Source organism: Danio rerio, chromosome 22 (assembly GCF_052040795.2).
Source record: "Danio rerio strain M-AB ecotype USA chromosome 22, GRCz13ab, whole genome shotgun sequence".
Classification (NCBI taxonomy): Eukaryota; Metazoa; Chordata; class Actinopteri; order Cypriniformes; family Danionidae; genus Danio; species Danio rerio.
This window is the reverse complement of record NC_141042.1, coordinates 38,732,501-38,756,828: the sequence shown is the minus strand read 5'-3', so window position 1 is coordinate 38,756,828 and position 24,328 is coordinate 38,732,501. Positions and strand designations below refer to the sequence as shown.

General features: G+C 35.1%; 2 long non-coding RNA genes across 3 annotated transcripts; one reads left to right on the top strand and one right to left on the bottom strand.

Moving 5' to 3' along the window:
- Positions 1 to 2,058: 2,058 nt before the first annotated feature.
- Positions 2,059 to 5,793, top strand: LOC147838632 (uncharacterized). The gene is made up of 4 exons (XR_015522431.1): positions 2,059 to 2,832; positions 3,664 to 3,703; positions 3,802 to 3,946; positions 5,284 to 5,793. It is a non-coding gene; the product is annotated as an uncharacterized LOC147838632 (long non-coding RNA).
- Positions 5,794 to 8,319: 2,526 nt separating this feature from the next.
- Positions 8,320 to 9,214, bottom strand: LOC147838631 (uncharacterized). 2 transcript variants are annotated; one of them, XR_015522517.2, is made up of 4 exons: positions 9,109 to 9,214; positions 8,974 to 9,033; positions 8,714 to 8,882; positions 8,320 to 8,620 (listed from the first exon to the last, which is right to left on the bottom strand). It is a non-coding gene; the product is annotated as an uncharacterized LOC147838631 (long non-coding RNA). The 2 variants fall into 2 exon arrangements; XR_015522518.2 differs by having other exon boundaries at positions 8,974 to 9,030; positions 9,109 to 9,174.
- Positions 9,215 to 24,328: the final 15,114 nt, after the last annotated feature.

Genomic DNA, 24,328 nt, shown 5'->3' with positions numbered 1-24,328 from the left:
AATGTATTAATTCTTGCTATTTTAAGTTCTGGCTTTTTTGAGTTCATTATGTATAAATATAATTTTTTAATTGTTCATATTTTTCCAAGTCATTTTTACGGCTAATTTAAATGAAGTATTCAGAAAATTATTTTATGACTGTGCATCATTGAACCATTTCTTTGATTGGTTGACAGAATTATTTGTTAATTTTCTCTTTCGGCTTAATCCTTTCATTAATCTGGGATCGCCACAGCGGAATGAACCGCTAACTCATTCAGCATATGTTTTACGCAGTGGATGCTCTTCCAGCTGCAACCCATCAATGGGAAACATCCATACACACTCATTCACACACATACACTACAGACAGTTTAGCTTACCCAATTCACCTATACCGCATGTCTCTGTACTTGAGGGGAAAACGCACCCGGAGAAAAAAAATAACGCCACACAGGGAGAACATGCAAACTCCACACAGAAACGCCAACTGACCCAGCCGAGGCTCGAACCAGCAACCTTCTTGCTGTGAGGCGACAGTGCTACCCACTGCCAGAATTATTAGCTCTCCTGAATTACTAACCTTCCTATATATTTTTTCCCAATTTCTATTTAACGGAAAGTGTTTCTTTTAAACATTTCTAAATTTAAAGGCTTAACTAGGTTAATTAGAATAACTGCACAAGTTCATTCATTTGTTCATTTTCTTTTTCGGCTTAGTCCATTTTTTAATCTGGGGTCACCACAGCGGAATGAACCGCCAACTAATCCATTGTATGTTTTCCGCAGAGGATGCCCTTCCAGCCGCAACCCATCACTGGGGAACACCTACACACTGTCATTCACTCACATCAAGGAGCTGGTGGTGGATTTCAGGAGAGAGAAGAGAGAACACACCCCCATCACCATCAACGGGACACCAGTGGAGAGAGTCAGCACTTTCAAGTTTCTTGGAGTCCACATCGCTGAGGATTTGACATGGAAAGCTTACATAGACGCAGTGCTGAGGAAGGCACAACAACACCTCTTCTTCCTCATGCGTCTAAAGAGGTTTGGAATGACATCCTCCGCTTGTTCTACAACTGCACAATGGAGAGCATCCTGTCTGGCTGTATCACCACCTGGTATGGAAATAGCACCAGCAGCAATCGCAAAGGCCTACATAGGATTGTGCGAACTGCTGGACGCGAAGTAGGAGGTGAGCTTCCCTCCCTCTGGGACATTTACACCTATGGGTGCATGAGGAAAGACAAGAGAATCATCAGCGACTCCAGCCACCCAAGCCGTAGACTTTTCTCTCTGCTATCCTCAGACAGACGGTTCCGCAGCATCCAGTCACCCACCAGCCGACTGAAGGAAAGGTTCTTCCCTCAGACTCTCAGGCTGATGAACACTTAACACACCCCACACAGACTCTTCCATACCCCTCACGACACACCATCAATATGTAACATGCACTGCACTTTAACCAATCAATACTTGAAACAATACTGCCTACAACTATGTGAACACCTACTGTCTTTGTATCGCATGTCTTTGGACTGTGGGGGAAACCAGAGCACCCGGAAGAAACCCACGCGAACCAGGCGAGAACATGCAAACTTCACACAGAAATGCCAACTGACCCAGCTGAGGCTCGAACCAGAGACATGCGGGAGAGGAGAAATGGTTAAATTCTCCATAGCGTATGAGTGTGAATGAGTGTATGGGTGTTTAGGCCGAAAAGAAAATGAATGAATAATCATCATTAATTCTTACCCAGCACTGCATGTTGTATTTTAGTTCATGACATTTATTTTTTCTGACAATGTTTTGTTGATTTGATTCACAGATTATCCAGATTGACAGATCAAAAAATAAAAACAGTTCATCAGATTGCGATTTCCTTGACGGATGACATCTGCTTCCAAACATCTATCCAGATGTTCATTAATGCGCGCTCTGCTCTGCTGTGATGCCTAAAGACTACCTGCTTTATTGTTGCAGAAATGTGATTTACACACAGAACATGGAGCTGAAAAGGCCTGGGTGATTTTTATTTTTTTTTGCTAGCAGCAGCACCTTGAGAGCCTGTCACAACAACACGTTCTCACTCCCAACTCGTCATATACTGACGCTTGGTCAGGAACCCTCGGCGTAAGTTATTGACGCACAGGGTACCCCTTTAGCGTCACATTTAGACGTGCAGGGATTCCCTATAGAATCTGTACCTGAGCCTGAAGCGTCATAGGGAGACGCTGGAGGCTCGTATAATTACCAATAGATGTCAACGCACTTTTTAAAACCTGATTTACGCCTATTATCGCAGTTTTCTTCTTTTAAAAATATGTAATTTTTATTTTGTTCATGAAAAGCGTCTGTAAACTGGGTCGAAACTACTGTATGAATAAACTTCGGTCCACGTGACATCCCTTCACGGTGAGTTTAACGCCGCTCTGCTATTGGTCAAACTGCATCAACGGTGAGTTCTCAGATGAGTTCAACTGTCAACATTAAATATTACGTTAATGCTGCATAATCTATTTTTATTGGAGATTAGTTGGTGTTAATAAATATGTTATCATTTACTTTATATTTAATGAGTGAAAATATATTCGGTTGTCCAGTTTAGGTTAACTATAAAACTATACTACTAATAAAACTTTAATTCATTCATATTATTTATTATTTTTTTACTTTAAAAAATATTACATTTCAAGTACTAAGTTTAAAAATGTTTTCGGCTGATCTTTTTTCATTTTAAATTATTCATTGAAGTTGGGGTCATTGTATGTGGCGATCTATTTTTTACAGTCTATGCTCGCTATCCCAAGGTTCATTGCGATCCCAAGGTTCACTGCGGTTTTCCACAAGGTAAGTAAAAAGTAAATAAAGACGATTTGTTGATAAAGCATGTACTGTAAACTAGCGACGTTATCTAATTACATCAAGTTCATTTATTAAAAACATATTTTTCTCACATATAACGTTGGTCATGCATAGCTCAGAACAATATATACATTTTAAGATAAGGAACAGTGTTACCAGATTGTTGTTTTCCACAATAGAATTCGTGCAAAATCTATATATAATATGCAGTATGCAACTCTAATAATACAAATGTATTCGTAATTGTTTCAATATTAAAGAACATCAAGTGTTTCCAAAGGTTTAAAGGCTACATTGTAAAAACAATTATTTTCTTAAAACACACACACACACACACACACACACACACACACACACATATATATATATATATATATATATATATATATATATATATATAACAAAAGCTCAAGTATAACTTAAGCTGATGTATGTCACAATGAATATCTTACACTATTACAAGTATAATTTGGCCTTTACCAATTTATTTAATAAAAGAAAGAATCTATCATCTCTAAATTGTGGTAAAGAGGCACAACAAGCTGTCTTCTTTGTCCAATATTATGTCAGTCAGGATGGTAATGGTAAAACTCAAGGATTACCTTGCACCTTCTCAGAAATTTACCATTGATCATATGTATTACAAGTGGCTGGATTGTTTTTAACACAAGCAACGTTTTTTAAATCATTATCTTAAACAGATTAAGGCTCATTTTGGACTACACTTACATTACTTTACAACTGCTTAATGCAGTACTGATGTATCTAGTAGTTAGTGGGTTTAACTAATGTCACATCTGTTTTTATTCATTTCAGATGCAGAAACTTTTGACATATGAATTCATCTTGACTAAGGGTAAGGTTTTTGTTCAGAATTAATCATTATTTAAAATCATTGTATTTTCTTTGTTATTATGTACAGATTTTAAAAGAATGTACTTTCTTTTAATAAAGAACTCTTCACAGCACTTCATCTGAACAGTCACAACCTCACAGAGCTGCACAACTGCCCCACTTAAGATCAGTGTTGAACCTGGAACCTCATATTTTGTACAGCAAAGGCAGAGCTGAAAATTCACTGTTTGTCTTGTATTGTGTGGTAAGTCATAGTTTTATCAATTTTTTAATTTCATTGCAACACTAAGTAGTCCATTCTGTGGCCAATATGATATAAAAGGCCTAAATAGGGACTAACGTGATTATTGTTTTGATTTCTAGATAAGTACTTATGGGGCTACACATGCAGCTAAAGTTAGCTACATTGAGTAGGACATTTCTTTCAGTATACTCTTAAAGAGATTCACCCAAAAATGAAAATACTGTCATTAATGACTCATCCTTCACTTGTTCCAAATATGTCTGAGTTGCTTTCTTCAGTTAAACACAATTTATATTTTAAAGAAAGATGAAAACCTGCAAACATTAACTTCCATGGTATTTGTTTTTTCCTACTATGTATGTCAATGTTTTCAGCTTTTCAGCTTTCTTCAAAAACTTCCTTCATGTTCAACACAAAGTAACTTGGAAGTTTTTAAAAAAAAGGTTTACAACCACTTGAGGGAGAGTAAATAGTGAACTATTCCTTTAACCCTATCTAGTTGACTTTACTAGAAAATTGTATAGAAACCCAGTGCCTTAAACCCCTTACATTTTATACAGGGTATAACTTAACAGCCATACTTGAATTAAAATATTACTGTAAGTCCAAGAAGATTGTAAAGGTTCTAGGTTAATTTAAAGAGGGCTGTTTAGTTTCACCTTGTGTAAAAACATAAAGGGTTTAAGGCAACATTTTCCATGCAGTTTTTTTTATAAAGTCAACTAGTTTGAGTTAAGAGTGTAATGGGTTTCAGTAAAAGCAGTGAATCATGCAGGCATGAAATTAATGTTTAGCCTTGTAAAACAATAAGCTTGTTATAATTTAGAAATATTTTTAGGGTGGAGCACTGTATGCTGTAGTAGTTTTCATATAATTGATGAGTCAAAAATGAGATGTGTTTTCAATTGCAAGAAGTGAATTAACAATATGTTCATCAAGATTCAAATCTTGCATCTTATATTTTTTAAGGTTTTGGCCCAATAATACCCATCTTCTGCTATTTAAAAAAAAAAAACTTGCTGGAATTTGTGTCAGCATTCCCTTCAATGAAAACTACAGCAGTGGACATCAGTGGTAATAAAAATGTATGTGAAGGATAAGGGTGTTCATAATGAGAAGTGCAGTCACTATCCTGATCTCTGAGTGTAGAACTGACAGATCTGCTTGGAATACATGGAAACATGCTGGAAATGTTTAACCTATTATACAGTTAATTCAAGAGTGCCAGGTTTAATGACACTTTACATATATAAAGAAATATCACTGAACTTTCTAAATGAAACCTAACACTCATTCTTTGTTCAGTAATGATATTGTGCACTTTTAATACTTTACAGTGGCAAAACCTGGAATAACACATGGGAGCCCTCCAGGAATTGCTGACACTTTACGCCCAAGTCTCCTCATGCTGACCGGATTGCAATATGACAGTCTAGTCAGCATAAACACCTGGACTCACCAAGCACACTTTGGTTCTCAGTGTTTTGTAAAAATTGTTTTTGCTATTCTTCAGTAAATACTTGAATATGTTTTGAACTTATTCCACTTTTGATGTTTAAGTTCAGAAAGTTGTTATTATAAACATAATTTGCATTTGTCATGAACTTGACTTCTTGTTGTTGTGAAAGCTGTTTATTATAATGGCATTTCCAAAGGCATTATTTGAAAAGATTTTTTGCAGTGCAGTTTTACTTGAGCTTGACATACCAGATGTATGACATGAATAAATATCACAAAATAAATATAATAATGATAATACAAAATATAAATTTCCTTCAATTATAATTGTTTTTAATCATTTATATATGTATGGTAATATATTATTGCATTAAAAACTGTTATAAATATATATATTTTTGGTTTTTGCATTTTTGCGTGATTTTTATTATTTATTTTATTTGTGGCATTATAAATAAATTATAAATGTTTCATTAAAAATGTATTGTGTTTATTTGCATTCTCATTTACAATGAACTACTATTTTTACTATTTAATGGGCACTATATTTGTCATTTAAGTTTGACATATATTTATATTTGTATACCTACAGGACGCAGTGTTTAGTTACAGGAAATGCTGGAAATGTTTTCAAACATGATGCTTTTTTTATTATTTTATTATTCGTTTCAAATTTAGTATACTGCCTATGATCTGGTTTTACTATGATCATTTTGCACATTAGGTTACCCCCACAAAGGAATCTCACGGTAAATATACATTTGTATTTTTAATAAGACAATAAATAACATGTAATATTAATACACATTTTGATATTTAAGTTATATTATAAGGTTATTATAATCTACCTTCAGCCGGAAGATTACCAAATAGAGACAAAGTGTGACGTAGATTGCGACATTGTGATTGGACTATAACTTCTAAGCCTAATTAAAAGATCCTTCGTGTTGCAAACTATGTTTTGCTAACTTTGCCACTTTACTAACAGTGTCCTTTATCAATGAGTTATCGCTGTGTTTCAAATAGTTACCGATTAACCAAGATCGTAACCCTAAACTTAACCCTAACTACAGCTTTCAATGAACTACAATTTGTAGCGCCATGTCTTTCCCGTCCCATCTATACAGGGACAAAGGATTGTGGGTAATGTAGTTTAAACCCTTTTTGTAATAAAATGGAACAAATACTATTTTTAATGAACTAAAGACTATCTGAATAAGGTCATTGTGCATATATTTATGACATATATGAATGTCAGACATAAATTTGTTATTTTACAATGAGTATTTTTTTAAAACAGCTTTTATTGACTTGATCAGTATATATCAGACTATTATATCCAACATTATTTATTGAACATAGCATAGATAATAGTCTTGCTGATATTCTCTCACTCATTTCTCGTTTGAAATGTGAATACTTTTTCCTTTTCTACGGGGCTCTACTCATCCCCTTTGAGTAAAAGGGCAGTTAACCTATGTAGATGTATTATCTTCAACATGGACAAGAAATTGTATTGTCACATGTACAGTTGTGGTAAAAAAAAAAAAAAAAAAAGCTGTAAAAATAAGCTAAACATTAGTATCCTCTTTAATTACAAGTTATTAGCAATAGTGATTATGTTCATCACAAATATTATAAGTTCAGTTTAATATGTGTGGATGTAATTCTGTAATTGTGTTTTATTAATGGTCATCATGTGATATTTAATTGTTTTCTCTTTATTTGAAATATGGATAAAAGCTCCTAAAATATGTAAATGTTTATAAATATAACCTTTTTAAAGACATGTATTTGTTTGAAAACCACTCTTTATCTGATTATTTTTACTTTCTAAATCTTCAACTGTTTGTGTAACAGTATGTTTTGATGACAATGGATGAACTTGTGTTTAATAATGATTCCACATCATGTCTTTGTCCTGCATGTGGGTTAATTTGTTAATTATTTTCTTTATGATCAAATGATTTTAAGATTTGCTGCATTGTAAGAATCATGAAAATAGTGAGAAATGAGGTAACAATGACGATAAGATATCCTTTCAAATGCTGCGAATAGTTCAAAATGATTAAAAATACATAGCCATGAACCAACAAAATAAATATGCAAACCTTTAAATTATCTAAACTAGAAGTAAAAAAGTTCTGTGCTGTACTTATAAGTTACTGTGAAGTTCTATGTCTACAAAAAATACATATTTTATTTTACTTTTTGGCTTAGTCCCTTTATTAACCAGGGGTCGCCACAGCTCTATGAACCGCCAACTTTTCCAGCATGTTTTTATGCAGCAGATGCTCTTCTAGCCGCAACCCATCTCTTGGAAAATATTTTATTTTTTATTTTTTATCTTGCATTCAATAAAACATTATACAAAGTTATTTTTTATTTTCAGCATAACAACAGTGGCACTGTTATCTCACAAGTACAGTAGTTTTTTGTTAGACATTCTAACAAATTAATACAAATGTTTCAAAGTAAAGACAAAAATAAAAGGAGATTAATTTTTTTTTTTTTTTTTTTAGAAAAATCCATGAGGACCAAATAGATCCATCAGATCTTTGATGTAAATCATAGGTTAATTTGTTCAGAGGTAGAAGTCTGGTTGCCTGACTCAGCCACATATTGACTAGAGGTATCTGAGCAGTTGACCATAATAATGTACATTTTTTGGCCAAGTATATGCAAAAATTAAATTTATCATAAAAATGTATGATAAAATTAATATTTTAAAAGCTCTTAATGTCATTTAATGTAATAATTTTATTTTAATATAGAGTTCCTTAAATCGTTATATATTGTAAGCAGTTGGGCATACAATAATGCTCTTAATTTACAACACTGATTGATTTTAGAGGAATGCTTACATACTGTACATATCTATGTATTTAAAAAAAAAGAGAGAGACAACAATTTGGTTATAGATGATGAAAATTTTATTTTATTTTTACAGATTTTATTACATGCTTTAGATTCAGGGTTAAGGTCATCCTCTTCTGGATTACAGTAAAAGAAAATCCACAGTCAATGTCATACTCATCAGCTGGAGCTTTATTTAAAAAATCTATGTTCTCTGCTCCAGCCAAAACTTGCAGGTACCTTGCAGGTCTCTAGATTGCACCATCGTATTGTTGTTTATTTCTCAGTTATTTTGTTGCTTTCTGAGAATGATGATCCATAGACCTTTTAACCCCTCTTCGTTTAGGCCACATGTCGAATCTTAAAAGAACACAACAACATAAAAATATATTAATATCCTTTGGACTGGGTAACCTTATGCTTATGTCTGTGCCAAATAATACAAATACATACTTTTCAGTAGCAAACAAGCAGGAAAGTTCTTTGAAGGAACCAGGATGAGTTGAAAGGTATTTATAGTGGTTGGCCATCTCTGCCACAAGAATCCTCTGCTTCTCCTGAAGAATCCTGACTAGCAGGATGATGTTGAACACCCTCCTCTTTGTTGCTGGGTCAGCAGAGTCTGAAATATATTTATAAAAAGAAAGTTGTATAACAAGGATTATACGTCAACTTTTAAAGAATCAACACTGACAGAAGTCTAGTGTACATACCATGCCATATGACGAAGACATCCATATCACTTCTGTTTTTTGTTGTCTTCGCTTCTGCTACTGAAAAAAATGACAATAATAGTAACAGTTACAATTTTTCATGACTACATGTAATATTAATAAGAATTTCCTCACCCTCTGCCCACTCCTCTACGTCACAGACCAAAGTCTTCCAACTGGTTTCCGGTCACTGCCAGTTTCGTGGATTGTTTTCCAACTTGCTTTGCAGAGCTGCTGCGGTCTAGAGTGATAAGCAATCAAAAATCACAATACTATTTAAATAGGTTACAGAACAACTAAAACAAATTCTACTGGATATCGTTACCTTCTGATATCAATAGGTCAGCAAGATGGCCAAACTGTTGAATATCTGCTAATTCCAGCACATGACCATGAGAGTTACAGTAGCATGTCTGGTCACTGCAATCCTATAGAAGAAATATTGCACTGTTCAACCTCCTTCCCAAGAGTAAAACCAGGCATATCCTGGTATGCCTCACTCCATTTCACCTGGTTAACATATACAAAAAAACAAACAAACAAACAAACAAACAAGCAAATAAGTAAACCAATAAGTTTTGGCATTTACCTATAGATCAGTTTAAGATTATCATATAGTTCATCTATCTCAGATTTAAACTCATGTGCTTAGGCATGAAACACACTAAAATCATGGGATTAAAGATGGTGCTGAAACTTTGGACAGCTTTTTGCAACTCTTTGGAGGTAGTGTCATTAGTTGATGTAGTCCACAAATCTTCCTGTCAATCCTTAATCCTTAGCTGTAAACAAACCTTCAAAATATTATCTTCTAATCTAATTTTACTAGGTGAACATCAAAGAGCTGTTTTCTTGTTAATTTAGTTTCAACACATACAGTTTAAAGTACCTTGTGCATTCATGAAATGGTTATGCTTATGGTTCACATCTACTTAAATTGGCAGTATATCTAGTGTGGAAGCAAGACAGATGAAGGGCTCTTCCTTGCAAATACGATCCACCTTGTATTGCACAGACTCCCACTCAAGAATATCTCAGAAAAATGTCTGCTGAGATCTTAGCAGTCCATTAAAAATAATTATACCAACATCTTTTCCACCAATGGAAAGACTATAAAAATATTTTAGGATATATTAATACTTGCATGACCAAATCTGAGATAAAAAGGCCATCAGTATGCCTTAGTTTAAATAAAAACAAATTTTTACTCTAGCCCACTGTCACCTAGATCTACAGATACAGTGACTAATGGAAACATTAAAGTACACACCAACAGTCACTGGAGCAAGGCTCTCTCACAGTTGGGAAGATTGAAGTTCCTATGAGCTGTACCAGATAAAAACAACAAAGAAATTAACATTTATAACAATTCTAACTTATCCTAAGACTAGTAGACAAGCAGCATTAGTAGTTTAATTTCCTAAACCCTAATGTGGACAGTTGTTGGCCTATAAGGTGTCATAAAATCAGACAAAACAAAATACTTTCTGAAAAAGAAAAAAAATGGTTGGCCACTATCAACACCCAGAACAAATAGTTTTAAACAGTTAGGCCACAATATTTTGTGAGCTTATACTGTAGTTTATAATGTTTTTCATAAACAATAGTAATAGTAAAACTAATGTGTTTCTTTCTGTTATTACAATAGTAGTGAAAGAATAAATGCATTTTATCTCGTACAATCATATATGCCTAAACAATGTAGATATTTAATATACATGGAATGAAAAACTTCACTAACCCTTGACTGATTCCAGAGTGGTCTTGGCCTTCCTTACATGGTGGTGCTTCCTGCAGATCACCAAGTTGTCATCAAGACTTGAGCTTATAATTGAGATCTTGATGATCAATCTGAGCATTGAGGAATCACTCATGGTGATAGGCAGAAACAGGCTGAAAGACACAAGAATTAATCAAACAAATACAAATGTGTTAACAGAGATAGAGAGAAAGACAAGTTCAATTTAACATATAGACATGGGTAAAGTGGCTTTACTTTTTGCTTATTAGAAAACAAAATTGGATTTTTAAAGAAATCTAAAGAACCTGAAAAGAGCAAAAAAAAATATTCATATCTGAACAGTGAACACCTTATAATTTACACCTGTATATATATATATATATATATATATATATATATATATATATATATATATATATATACATACATACATGTGTGTGTGTGTGTGGTAGATTAAAATAAAAATTAAATTAAATTAAAAATGTGCTCAGACGGGCAAAATTTCTGCCTTTTTTCCTTTAAAGGCATGGAAAATAATTGTTTTTACAATTAACCTTTGGAAACACTTGATGTTCTTTAATATTGAAACAATTACGAATACATTTGTATTATTAGAGTTGCATACTGCATATCATATAAAGATTTTGCACGAATTCTATTGTGGAAAACAACAATCTGGTAACACTGTTCCTCATCTTAAAATGTATATATTGTTCTGAGCTATGCATGACCAACGTTATATTTGAGAAAAATATGTTTTTAATAAATGAACTTGATGTAATTAGATAACGTCGCTAGTTTACAGTACATGCTTTATCAACAAATCGTCTTTATTTACTTTTTACTTACCTTGTGGAAAACCGCAGTGAACCTTGGGATCGCAATGAACCTTGGGATAGCGAGCATAGACTGTAAAAAATAGATCGCCACATACAATGACCCCAACTTCAATGAATAATTTAAAATGAAAAAAGATCAGCCGAAAACATTTTTAAACTTAGTACTTGAAATGTAATATTTTTTAAAGTAAAAAAATAATAAATAATATGAATGAATCAAAGTTTTATTAGTAGTATAGTTTTATAGTTAACCTAAACTGGACAACCGAATATATTTTCACTCATTAAATATAAAGTAAATGATAACATATTTATTAACACCAACTAATCTCCAATAAAAATAGATTATGCAGCATTAACGTAATATTTAATGTTGACAGTTGAACTCATCTGAGAACTCACCGTTGATGCAGTTTGACCAATAGCAGAGCGGCGTTAAACTCACCGTGAAGGGATGTCACGTGGACCGAAGTTTATTCATACAGTAGTTTCGACCCAGTTTACAGACGCTTTTCATGAACAAAATAAAAATTACATATTTTTAAAAGAAGAAAACTGCGATAATAGGCGTAAATCAGGTTTTAAAAAGTGCGTTGACATCTATTGGTAATTATACGAGCCTCCAGCGTCTCCCTATGACGCTTCAGGCTCAGGTACAGATTCTATAGGGAATCCCTGCACGTCTAAATGTGACGCTAAAGGGGTACCCTGTGCGTCAATAACTTACGCCGAGGGTTCCTGACCAAGCGTCAGTATATGACGAGTTGGGAGTGAGAACGTGTTGGTCACAACCAGGTGAAAGCAGCGTCACCGCCGACATGTACCTGAAATGATGGAGCATAACAAAAAAAAAGGAGGTATTGTTAGAAAATGTGGTGACCTGAAGCTCTTTGCAAGTTTTGCCGACTTCTTTGCTGCTGTCTGCTTTCAGCTGGTAATAGCGTGGTAATGCGCTGGCTGGAAGCTCAAAGGCCAATGATTCGCTTGCCTTGAGAGCAGCTGCCACAGAAATTGGCTGACTGTAAGGGGATGTAGCTCTCGGGCCAGCAAAACAAGAACTAAAGTGCTTCCAAGTGAAGGGAACTGATCTTATATATGTCTGTGAGCTTGTAAGGCTGTCATTTTGGACACAAAACCCACCAATCATCTATTTATGTAGTATGCTGAAGGGATTATGCAGTTCTGTAAGATCTTAGCATTTTAGCACCTCTGCTTCTATCATCCTGAAGATAGTGTGTTGTCTTAAAAAACATTGTCTTATTTACCTTTATTTTTTTTTTATCTATTTTAAATCCTTAGTAGTTGGTTAACCTTACCTGGTTAACAGGTTTTCTCAATAGTCACTTTCACGGTTGTTACTATTAAGTGGGTAAATGTGGCTCCTGAAGAAATCACTAAACTTAAACATCATCAAAGTTTAAATGAAAAAAAAAACATATCAACTCACTAGCTCAGGGGTGGCCAACCCTGTTCCTGGAGAGCCACCTTCCTGGAGATTCCAGTTGCAACCCAAATTAAACACACCTGAACCAATTAATTATTACCTGAACACCACATTCTAATTACAGGCAGGTGTCCCTCCTAAAAAAAAAACAGCTTAAACCAGCCTAGGCTGGTTGGCTGGTTTAAGCTGGTCGACCAGGTTGGTTTCCAGCCATTTCCAGCCTGGTCGTAGCTGGTCAGGCTGGGAGATGACCAGCTAAAACCAGCTTGACCAGCCTAGCCAGGCTGGGAGCCCAGCCAAAACCAGCTATGTCCATCTTAAACCAGGCTGGTCAAGCTGGTTTTAGCTGGATTTAGCTGGTCATTTTCCAGCCTGACCTGCTAAGACCAGGCTGGAAATGGCTGGAAACCAGCCTGGAAATGGCCAAAACCCCTCTAAATCCAGCCTGGTCGACCAGTTAAAACCAACCAACCAGCCTAGGCTGGTTTAAGCTGGATTTTTCATGAGGGGTATTTGAAATGGGTGGCAACTGAAATCTGCAGAAAGGTGGCTCTCCAGGAACAGGCTTGGCCACCCCTGCACTAGCTGGTTCATCTTGTCTACTGACTGGTTAAACTGGTCTGCTCACTAGCTAAACTCATCTACTCACTAACCGCTAATTTCATCAACTCACTAGTTAAACTCGTTACTAAGTAAATCTTGTCTACTGTCTAGTTAAACTGGTTTACTCACAAGTTAAACTTGTCTACTACATACTACTATACTAATTTACACTAGTTAAACTCATCTACTCACCAATCACTAGGTAATATCATCGACTCACAAGTTAAACTTGACTACTCCCTAGATACACTCATTTATACTAGTTAAACTCTTCTACTCACTAATCACTAGTTAATCTCATCAACTGACTAGTTAAATTCATCTCCTCAGTTAATCTTGTCTACTGACTGGTTAAACTGGTCTGCTCACTAGCTAAACTCATCCACTCACTAACCCCTAATTTCATCAACTCACTAGTTAAACTCGTTACTAAGTAGATCTTGTCTACTGTCTAGTTAAACTGGTTTACTCACAAGTTAAACTTGTCTACTACATACTACTATACTAATTTACACTAGTTAAACTCATCTACTCACCAATCACTAGGTAATATCATCGACTCACAAGTTAAACTTGGCTACTCCCTAGTTATACTCATTTGCACTAGTTAAACTCATCTATTTACTTATCCCTAGTTATTCTCATCTACTCACAAGTTAAACTTGACTACTCCCTAGTTATACTAATTTGCACTAGTTAAATATTTGGGGCAAAAACTGTGCGTTTAATCTGCTAGTTAAACCTTCACTCTCTGCTCTACTCTTACCACCAGGCTGGCCAAAACTTATTTCAGCTTCATTGTTCAACCCCTGTATGTATAAAAATTTTTTCATGTCTCCAACCTTCGATATTATGGGAAAAATGTAAGTTGGTAATTGAATATGGTTTCGGTTTAAACTTTCGGATATGAGACGATCTAATTAAGAATGTACAAATGAGACTAAACAGACTTTTTATGAATCAGCCACCAAGATTGCCAAAATGGAGTGTGTTTTATAAAACCCTCGTCATCCAGTATAACAAGAAACTGGAAAACTCATGGAAATTATGTTCAAAGGTGTGGAAACTCTAGAAATGTGATGTGTCACAGGCTTTAAGTAAACATGAAGTTCTTTACACACATGAACACGACAGAAGTATTTGACGTGTGGTTCGGTGAGTAAATCAAGAGCGGCTCTGAGCTGTGTTTCCCGAAAGCATCACGAGCTGAAGTGTGCTGTAGAAGCAAATTCATGAATCATATAAGTTTCCCATAAGCATCATATCTCAAATGGAGCACTTATAGGGTGTACACTGAGTTTTGAAGCTTTACTTTTTTAAACTATAACATTTTTCTAATATATTACTGTTTTTTTTTTTGGATAAATAAATATAAATTTTTACAATATAAAACTAAAAGTACTGTAATTTATACTTGTTTGAGACTTTTATTGAGAGTTTTATACTTTATATTGTGTCGCTTATACTGTACCTGTGAACTTACATGGTAACTAGATATGTTAGAAGTATGTAACTACAGTGTATGTACACAGTATTTACTTGTGTAATACTGGTGTAACTACACACATGTAACAACCCACAATAGTATGTGTAAGTTCAAATGTGTAACAGGACATTGGTAACACCACTAAGAAAGTACACATCTGTAACAACAATTATGTAAGTGCATTGCGTAACAACAATATGTACTTGCAGGTGTTTTCCCACTTCCACACCTGTTTGCATACCATGTACTTTGTAAACATTGTATGGCACAACTAATGTTTCATTAGAAGCTTTCAACTTGTGATGCCAGCATACTTACATGTTAACTCCACAGAAACTGTCCACTCAATATAAAATATAAAATAGTCACAAATTACTGTGTTACTTGTAAAAATATCTTCTATGCAACACTTTATTAACAGTGTACTTACATGGTAACTCCTCAGAAACTGTCCACCCAATATAAAATGCAAAATTGTCACAAATTACTGTGTAATCAGTGCAATCTCATGGCAATTCGTAACTTTTTGATTAAGTGGCTAATTCGTATGAATTCGCATGATCTAATTTGTACAATTTAGTACGATTTGCCAATGACGGTTGGGGTTAGGTGCCACGCCTCCTTTTTAAAATCGTACATTTTTGAATGACTGAACTTGTACAAATTTCTACGAACTAGCCACTAAACTGACAAAACGTAAAATACTTATGGCGTGTACAGAAGCCGATCTGTGATAAGTTTATTATACGTAGCATCTGTCAGTCAGCGCTTATACGCATTCACTGGTTCAGAGGTAGCATATGAAAGGCGACGATCGATGCACAGCTTGAATGTAAAGAAAGTGAATGCAGGCATTTTAGTATTAATTTCAGCGAGCTTTCAAGATTAAAAATATATTTGAAATATGGGAAAATACTTGATGACAGGATGATAGTGAGATAGAATGGTAAAATACGGGAGAATTTTGGCAAAAACAGAAGGGTTTACATGAACGAAGTGAACAGGAAGAGTTTGTGGAGAAACAGTTTTGCAAGATAACGCAAAACGTCTTTGCAAGGGAACGCAAACAAATAAAAAATAAATAAATATGTTCTCCTATAACTATTTTTTTTTCTCCCACCAATTTTTGTCACTGTAGAGCTAGAATAAAATAAGTTTTAATTTTTTTGAACACCATTTTAAGGTCAAAATTAATAATAATAATAATAATAATAATAATAATAATAATAATAATAAATTTTATTTGTATAGCACTTTTCCAACATACATGCAACTCAAAGTGCCTCACAAACAACAACAAAAAAGCATTAAAAAAGACCACATAAACTTGTCACATATACTCAGATAAAAGCATTCATGTACACAAAATATAAGCATATATGCACATGATCACGCACACAATAGTCCTTATATATGCAAGCACACACCATACATAAACCATACATACACACAAAAACCTACAACAATATAGATAAAATGCATACACCTTAAAAGCTTGTGTATTAATACCCAATTTTAAAAAGATGTGTCTTAACATGTTTTTTAAAAACATGAATACTAGGGGATTCTTTCACTTCAAGAGAGAGACAGTTCCACATTTTTGGAGCAAAATGGCTAAAAGAAGTGCCGCCAGATCGCATCAGGTTTACAGAGTAAAATTCTAAAAGCCCAGGGCTTAAAGAGCGAAGCAAACGGTTTGGGTTATATTTTGATAAGCAGTCGGAAATGTAGGAAGGTGTCATGTTGTGAAGTGCTTTATAAACCAATAAAAGAATCTTAAAATCTATTCTTTGGTGCACAGGTAACCAGTGTAATTCTATTAATACGGGTGTTATCAGGCCCGGATTGGCTAATCGGGAGGACCGGGAGCATTCCCTGTCGGCCGGTCCGTTTTTTGGCCACGAGGGCCGGTGTCCCTAGTTCCAGAATCGGTTGCTCTCAGCAGTCATCACACTTTTTAAAAATAATTTATTTATTTATAATTTATTAATTGACCACAGCCTTCTTATTCATTATTTTACCGCAGCTCTGCTCTTTTTATCTATTTTCTCATAGCCTAGTGAGCAGGATGCAGGTTAATGATGATATAACTAGATAAGTCACCATTTTACGTATAGCTGTTGCGGTACAGTGGTTAGTACGTTAGATTATGACGCGGCCAACCTGGGTTCGGTCCTTGTCTGAGTAACAATTTTTTTTTTTTCATTTTTATTGTTAAGACATAATACTGTAAGGGTTGTTGAACATTTGAAGTTCTAAAAGTGCTGTTTTCTCAAAAAAAGACGTGATAGTGTAATTAGAAACTGAATTGGAAGTAACCTTATTTTAATATAGTCAGTGGTGAATTGAGGTGGGCCGGTCTGAGGCTTGAAACTCCAGGGCTAAAAAAGAGTCCCACTCCGGCCCTGGGTGTTATGTGCTCTCCGTTCTTCAATTTCATTAAAACTCTGGCTGCTGCATTTTGTATCGGTTGCAACTTCATTATAGAACCCTTAGGTAAAAAAAGTATAAATAGCATTACAATAATCAATGCGAGAGATTAGCCACTTTAAGCATTTTTTTCAATAGGCTACAGAACAAACCATCGTTATACAACTTGCCTAATTACCCTAACCTGCCTAGTTAACCTAATTAACCTAGTTAAGCCTTTAAATGTCACTTTAAGCTGTATAGAAGTGTCTTGAAAAATATCAAGTAAAATATTATACTGTCATCATGGCAAAGATCAAATAAATCAGTTATTAGAAATGAGTTATTAAAACTATTATGTTTAGAAATGTGCTGAAAAAAAAATCTTCTTTCTGTTAAACAAAATTGGGGAAAAAATAAACTAATAATTCTGACTTCAAATGTGTATATATAATCACCTTTAATTCACAGACTCTGCAAACGGTCCTGAATGATCATAATCATGATAGCCTGAAGTTGTAGATATGTATTTTCAATCAGATATATGTACTATAAATGTAGCATGTAGTATCCGGAGACTAAAAAAAGAGAGCGAAACTACTTTCAGAGTGATTTGAAACATTTAGCCAACCCCACACATAAAGTTAAAGTCTTAAACGTAACCGTATCTGGAGAGAAGTGAAAGGAGCTCTAATGCAATATAGACGTGAACATAATCACCGCTTTATGCTTGCCATAAGGCCACAATAAATACTTTCATGGATGGCTCTCATCATATAATTTTTTGTTATGTCTAAAATTTCTGCAGCGATTCCTGGGGTGTTTTTTTTAGCGTCAGGGGTTTTCCACATTCTTTCATTGGGCCTGTTTTGTGCTTGTGTCGGTGAGATCTGCGCAGAGCAATGTAAACACCAGTCACTTCACACTTCTCTGAGGAATAAGAAACAGCTGCTGCTGCGATCGGCAGGGGGTTCGACTCGCCGCCGCTCGTTTCTGTTGCCTTTTTAACTTTACAACGTGCAAAAACCATGAGAAAGGGCAGGCAAATGGACTCTGAGTTGCTAAAAGGAGGCAATGTTTGAGGAGCAAAGGAGAGAGAGACACAATTTGACATTTAAAGCTATCTAAATATACAGCTAAAAGCACTTTTGATAGCTGAAATAAGATACTTTTAACTGAATTGAAACATTTTAGTCGGCAGCTAGTTAGCATTATCTCACGCTTTCATTATTTAGCATTTTCAGCACTTTGCTAGCATGTTTCTAACATGACTAAAATGTTTTTTTGCAAATTGCTAGCACATCTATTGTATAGTTTAAGACTGCTGTCATGTTTTAGCATGTTGCTAGCATGACTAGCTGCATGGGGGCTAGTTGTTTTTAGCATTTTTATTTTGGCATTATGGTCATATATTAGTATGTTGCAAACATGTTTAACGCATGATTAGCATGAATAAGAATGTTTTGACCTAGCATGTTTATAGCATGCTTTAACACAATTTATGTATGATTTAACACACTTTTGTCATAAATTGTTATAATTTAAGACACGTTTTAGCATGTTGCTAACTTGATGCTAACATAGCATTTTTCTTATAGCACTGGTATCATGAATTTGCATGTTGGTAAAAATGTTTAATACTAGTATGAATAAGCATGACTAAAATGTTTTTTTTTTTGCAAATTGATAGCACGTCTCTTGTATGGTTTAAGACTGCTACTGTGCTTTAGCATGTTGCTAACATGATTTTGCATGATTTAGCATTTTTGTTTTGGCAATATGGTCATATATCATTTTGTTGCAAACATGTTTAACTCATGATTAGCATGAATAAGAATGTTTTGACCTAGCATGTTTATAGCATGATTTAAAACAGGGTGTAATGTTTCTAGCATGGTTTCCAGCCATTTCCAGCCTGGTCTTAGCTGGACAGGCTGGAAAATGACCTGCTTAATCCAGCAAAAACCAGCTTGACCAGCCTGGTTTTAGCTGGACATTGCTGGTTTTGGCTGGGCTCCCAGCCTGACTAGGCTAGCCAAGCTGGTTATAGCTGGTCTTCTCCCAGCCTGACCAGCTAAAACCAGGCTGGAAATGGCTGGAAACCCCTCTAAAACCAGGCTGGTCAACCAGCTAAAACCAGCCACCAGCCTAGGCTGGTTTAAGCTGGATTTTTCAGTAGGGTAGCACTCTGGAACAAGATGTTTAAGGCACATTAGTATGTTGCAAATATGTTTAACTCATTATTAGCATGAAAAATAATGTTTTGACTTGATTTTAGCTTTCAACACAAGACTTTTTTTCAGCTTGATTTACCAAACTGTTGACATGTTTTAAGAGTTTTAGCATGATTTAGCACACTGTTAAAAATTCTTGCACAAGTGCTAGCATGTTTAACATGTTTAGCATAGGCTTGGAGTGAACTAGTCTAATTCTACGATGTTCACCACATGAATAACCATTAAATTTAACATTAAATTACCATTCCCTACTGAAAAAAACAGCCTTAACCAGCCTAGGCTGGTTGGCTGGTTTTAGCTGGTCGACCAGGCTGGTTTTAGCTGGTCGACCAGGCTGGTTTTAAAGGGGTTTTGGCCACTTCCAGGCTGGTTTCCAGCCATTTCCAGCCTGGTCTTAGCTGGTCATTTTAGCATGTAGTCAAAATCAGTCTATCATTATTTAACATAATTTTACCATAATTTAAGACAACTAGCATGTAACATCTTGCAAGTGTCATTGCTAACTTGTTCCTAGCATTTTTCTAATGGTGTTTAAGACTATTTTTAAACATGTTTTAACGCTATAGTGTAGGAAATAAATTGCACAAATGCACAAAGGTATTGGCATGTTAGCATTTTGCTTATAGAATTATTTTTCATTTAGAGTGTTGCTAGCATTTTCTGTTGTTTACCATGTTGTGCATTACTAGCATACACACAAAAACTGTGGATGTTGTGGGCTGATTGCTGGTTTATTGTTTACTGGCTCAATACCTCAAGGCTAGTTAAACACATTGTAAGAAACTAGTCCTCCAACAATGCTAAAGTCCTCATCGTTTTTCTTTTATAAACAGCTTTCAATTAATTAAATGGATGGATGCTAATAAAAACCTCTACCTTGACTGTCCACATCTGTGAAAGTTTACATGAATGTGTGATTTCATATTTGATTAATTAATCCGTAATTAAGTTGAGGTTTCATTTTGAACATTTGCAATCTTGAGACCAAACTCACAAGGACTGAACGGAAAGCAGAACACAATAAACAGCTTTCAGAAAGCCAGGATACACAACTGCTGGAGATTAAATAGGGGAAATGATCAACTCCAATCAAATAACTTACAGATTTTGTGTCACAGACAGGCTGGAAAACAAAACACACGCAAATAGTTATACACAACAGTAACGATTTTCATTTATTTTCACATGGGTATAATTTTTGTGTCAAATCTGACTTGATGAAAACTTCAGATTATGCAAGTCTTTTGTTTATGTGTTTGTAATGTTCACGTTTGTACACTAGTTTAAGTCACATATAAATACATTAAAGTTATGACAAAAAAAGCTTCAAAGACATGGATGGATGAATGGATGGATGGATGGATGGATGGATATAGATAGATGGCAGCATCTTTAATATTGTTAGGTGTGTGATGACATTTTAGTTACCATGTTTTGTTGCATGATTAGCACACAGTTAGCATGTCTCAGTTTGTTTCTAATCCAATTTACCTTTTTTCCCCGATATAAACACAGTTAGCATGTTTGTACTTTTTATAGCATACTGCTAACACAAGCGGCTAACATAATTAAGCACCCCAAAGACAAACATGTTAAACACAAACTGACATGTTTGAAAAGTTTGTAGCCTGGTAGCATGATTTAATTCAACACTGGTGAACACTATTTAGTGTATTGCAAGCATGTTGCTGGCTTGATTAGCATTATTACGTTAAATGAAAAAGATGTTAGAGGATATTTTGAAATATACTGAAAACACTGTCACTCTTGAGTATTTTAAAATTATTAGTATCTTTACTCTGGAAGTCTATGGTAATATTTTAAAAAAAAATTTTGATAATCATTTTAACATCTTTAACATTGTTGGGTGTATGTGATGACATTGAACTAACATGTTTTGCTAGCAACGTAAATTAGCATGTTGCTAGCCTGTATTAGCAAGTTGTTTTTATTTCAACAAGTTGTCGACATGTTTTATGAACTTTTTTACATGTTCAAACATGTTTTCTCACATTGTTAGCATGTTGTGTTAACTTTACTAAAATTTGGTAATAGATAAAACATTATAGCATGATTAGCACACTATTAGCATGTTTCAGTTTGTTTCTAACCCAATTTACCATTTTATTTTTGATATAAACACAGTTAGCTTGTTTGTACTGTTATTAGCAGCAAATGTTTTAACACAATTTAACATCGCACAGACTTGCATATTTTTTTCTTGACATTTTATCTCATATTTTTATGAGCTTTTATGCGATAATCTCATAGATTATCTCATATATATAAATTCACAACTGTGAGAAAGTAAGCATTGCATTTTAACTAGTCACTATTTTCCTTTTATTTCTCATAATCTCCTTTTATTTTCTCAAAGCTGCTATTACTGGCCATAGTAAAACATCATATTACACTAACCCAAACCCCAACCTAACAGTCTACCTATCCGCTTGTTAAGTGTGACGTCACGCGAAGCGGTTTCCGGGTCCAAGCGCTCTATTCAACTGAATGGTGAGACTCATGAAATGGTAATAATAAACGTTTACAAAGCGATTTAAGGCTTTCGAAAATCACGATCGCAGTATATATGTCCTAATATCCGATGGCCAGAAAGTGATAAATTTTTTATAAATTGTTAAAATTTTGGTATTTGTTATGCAGCAAGCCCAGAGATTGTTGTGTACACTATGATTTTATATAAAATTAAATTTAATGTATGATAGGAATAAAGCGTGATCATAAACGAATGATTTCTCCACTCAAATGAGTGGCGGCTTGGACCCGGAAACAGTATACATACGTCACAAACACGTCACCACTTAACAAGCGAATAAACTAATGAGAATTAGTTGGCATGCAGATGCAATGTAACTTAAATTCAACAAACGGACCATCAAAATAAAATGTGTCCATTACATTTAAACAAGTCACTATTCTCCTTTTATTTCCCATAATCAGCTGCTAGTGCTAGCCATAGAGACACGTCTTATATACAGTACTGATGCTGGTAAAGAACTTCCACATTAGCATTTTTAATTAAAGACTGTGATTAATTGTCATGGGAGTTTTTCACGCCCGTGTGGCTCCCCGTTTGATGGCTAAGATGATTTGACTTGTGTTGTAGGAGATTACACAGTGTGGCACATTCAAAAAAAAAAAAACCTTCCAGACATTTTCCTGTTTTAACATCAGAGATGTGGGTGAAGGGTGACGAATTGGAGGGATCTGGTGCTCGATTGTATATACAAATTCAACCGAAGGCCTCGCACACAGAGCTGTGAAACATAACCCCGTGCCAGCGCCAAATGTAAGCACTCTGTCTTTTTGGTTTGTTTCAGTAATGGTACGTAGGATTGGAGATTTTTTTGGGGCCATTGTCAAGTCAAGTCAAGTCAAGTTGAGATATATAGTCATTATTGTCTATTTTGTATTATCTAATGGTTAGAGTTTTGATTATATATCAAATATGTTACTTGTTTTCATAGATCACAAGATGTTACTTGGCATAACGTTACAATGTTTTTTCGACAAAAAGAGTCTTAAGGCTCGCACACACCAGAACGATTTTCACTTGCATTTATCGTCAGAGTTTTTCAAGACGTTTTTCCGTATTCAAACCCAAACGATTTTCACTGGCGTCAAGCAGAAGAGTATGCAAAATCACTCTTTGACAAAAGATGGCGCTACACAACGTTAAGTTTCTGACACCTGCTTATAACACAGAAGAAGAGGAGGAAAGGAAGTTCACAAGCTTGTTGTTAAAGTTACTGGTGACTTGAACAAGCATGGATGGTTCAAGCAATGAACAATGATTATTGTTCACCAGAGCAATAAGCAGCTCCTCGTTCATATCGCCTCTGGGCATCTTCTTCAATGTGTGCTCGCATTGACAGTTTTGCGCTTGAGCGCCTCCAAGTGCTGTTTACTGTAACTTCAGCAGCTTCGTGCACGTTAACAAAAGTGCCGATCTGAATGGTGGAGAAGGTTTTGATGCGACGCGTCAAAACAAAAAAAAACAAGCATGAGGTGATTTTTTAAATGACGCTTTTGCTCCCGGCATTTTGCGCATTGGTGTGCACGATCATATTGATGCCCTTTATTTAGTCACAAGGCGTTAAACTTTGACGAAAAATGCTAGCAAAAGACATCTCGGTGTGCTCCGGTTTCCCCCACAGTCCAAACACATGCACTATGGGGAATTGATCAACTAAACTGGTCGTAGTGTATGAGTGTTCGTGTATGTGAGAATGAGTGTGTATGGGTATTTCCCAGTACTGGGTTGCAGCTGAAATGGTATCCGCTTTGTAAAACATATGATGGAATAGTTGTCGGTTCATCCTGCTGTGGCGATCCACGATGAATAGGAGGACTAAGCCAAAAAGAAAATGAATGAATGAATAATTGAATGACTAAGCCATGAGTGCGGTTGCAGACCTCTGCTTTAAGCTAGTTTTAACAGTAGGTTGCGCTCTTGGCTAGTTTTCAACTGTAAACTCCAAATACTCGAGTGTGTTTGGGTCCGTCATGTGCTGTAAGTGCTCAAATGTGCACTTCTGCTTTTATGCCAAGATATTAATGCAAACACAGCTGACTCGT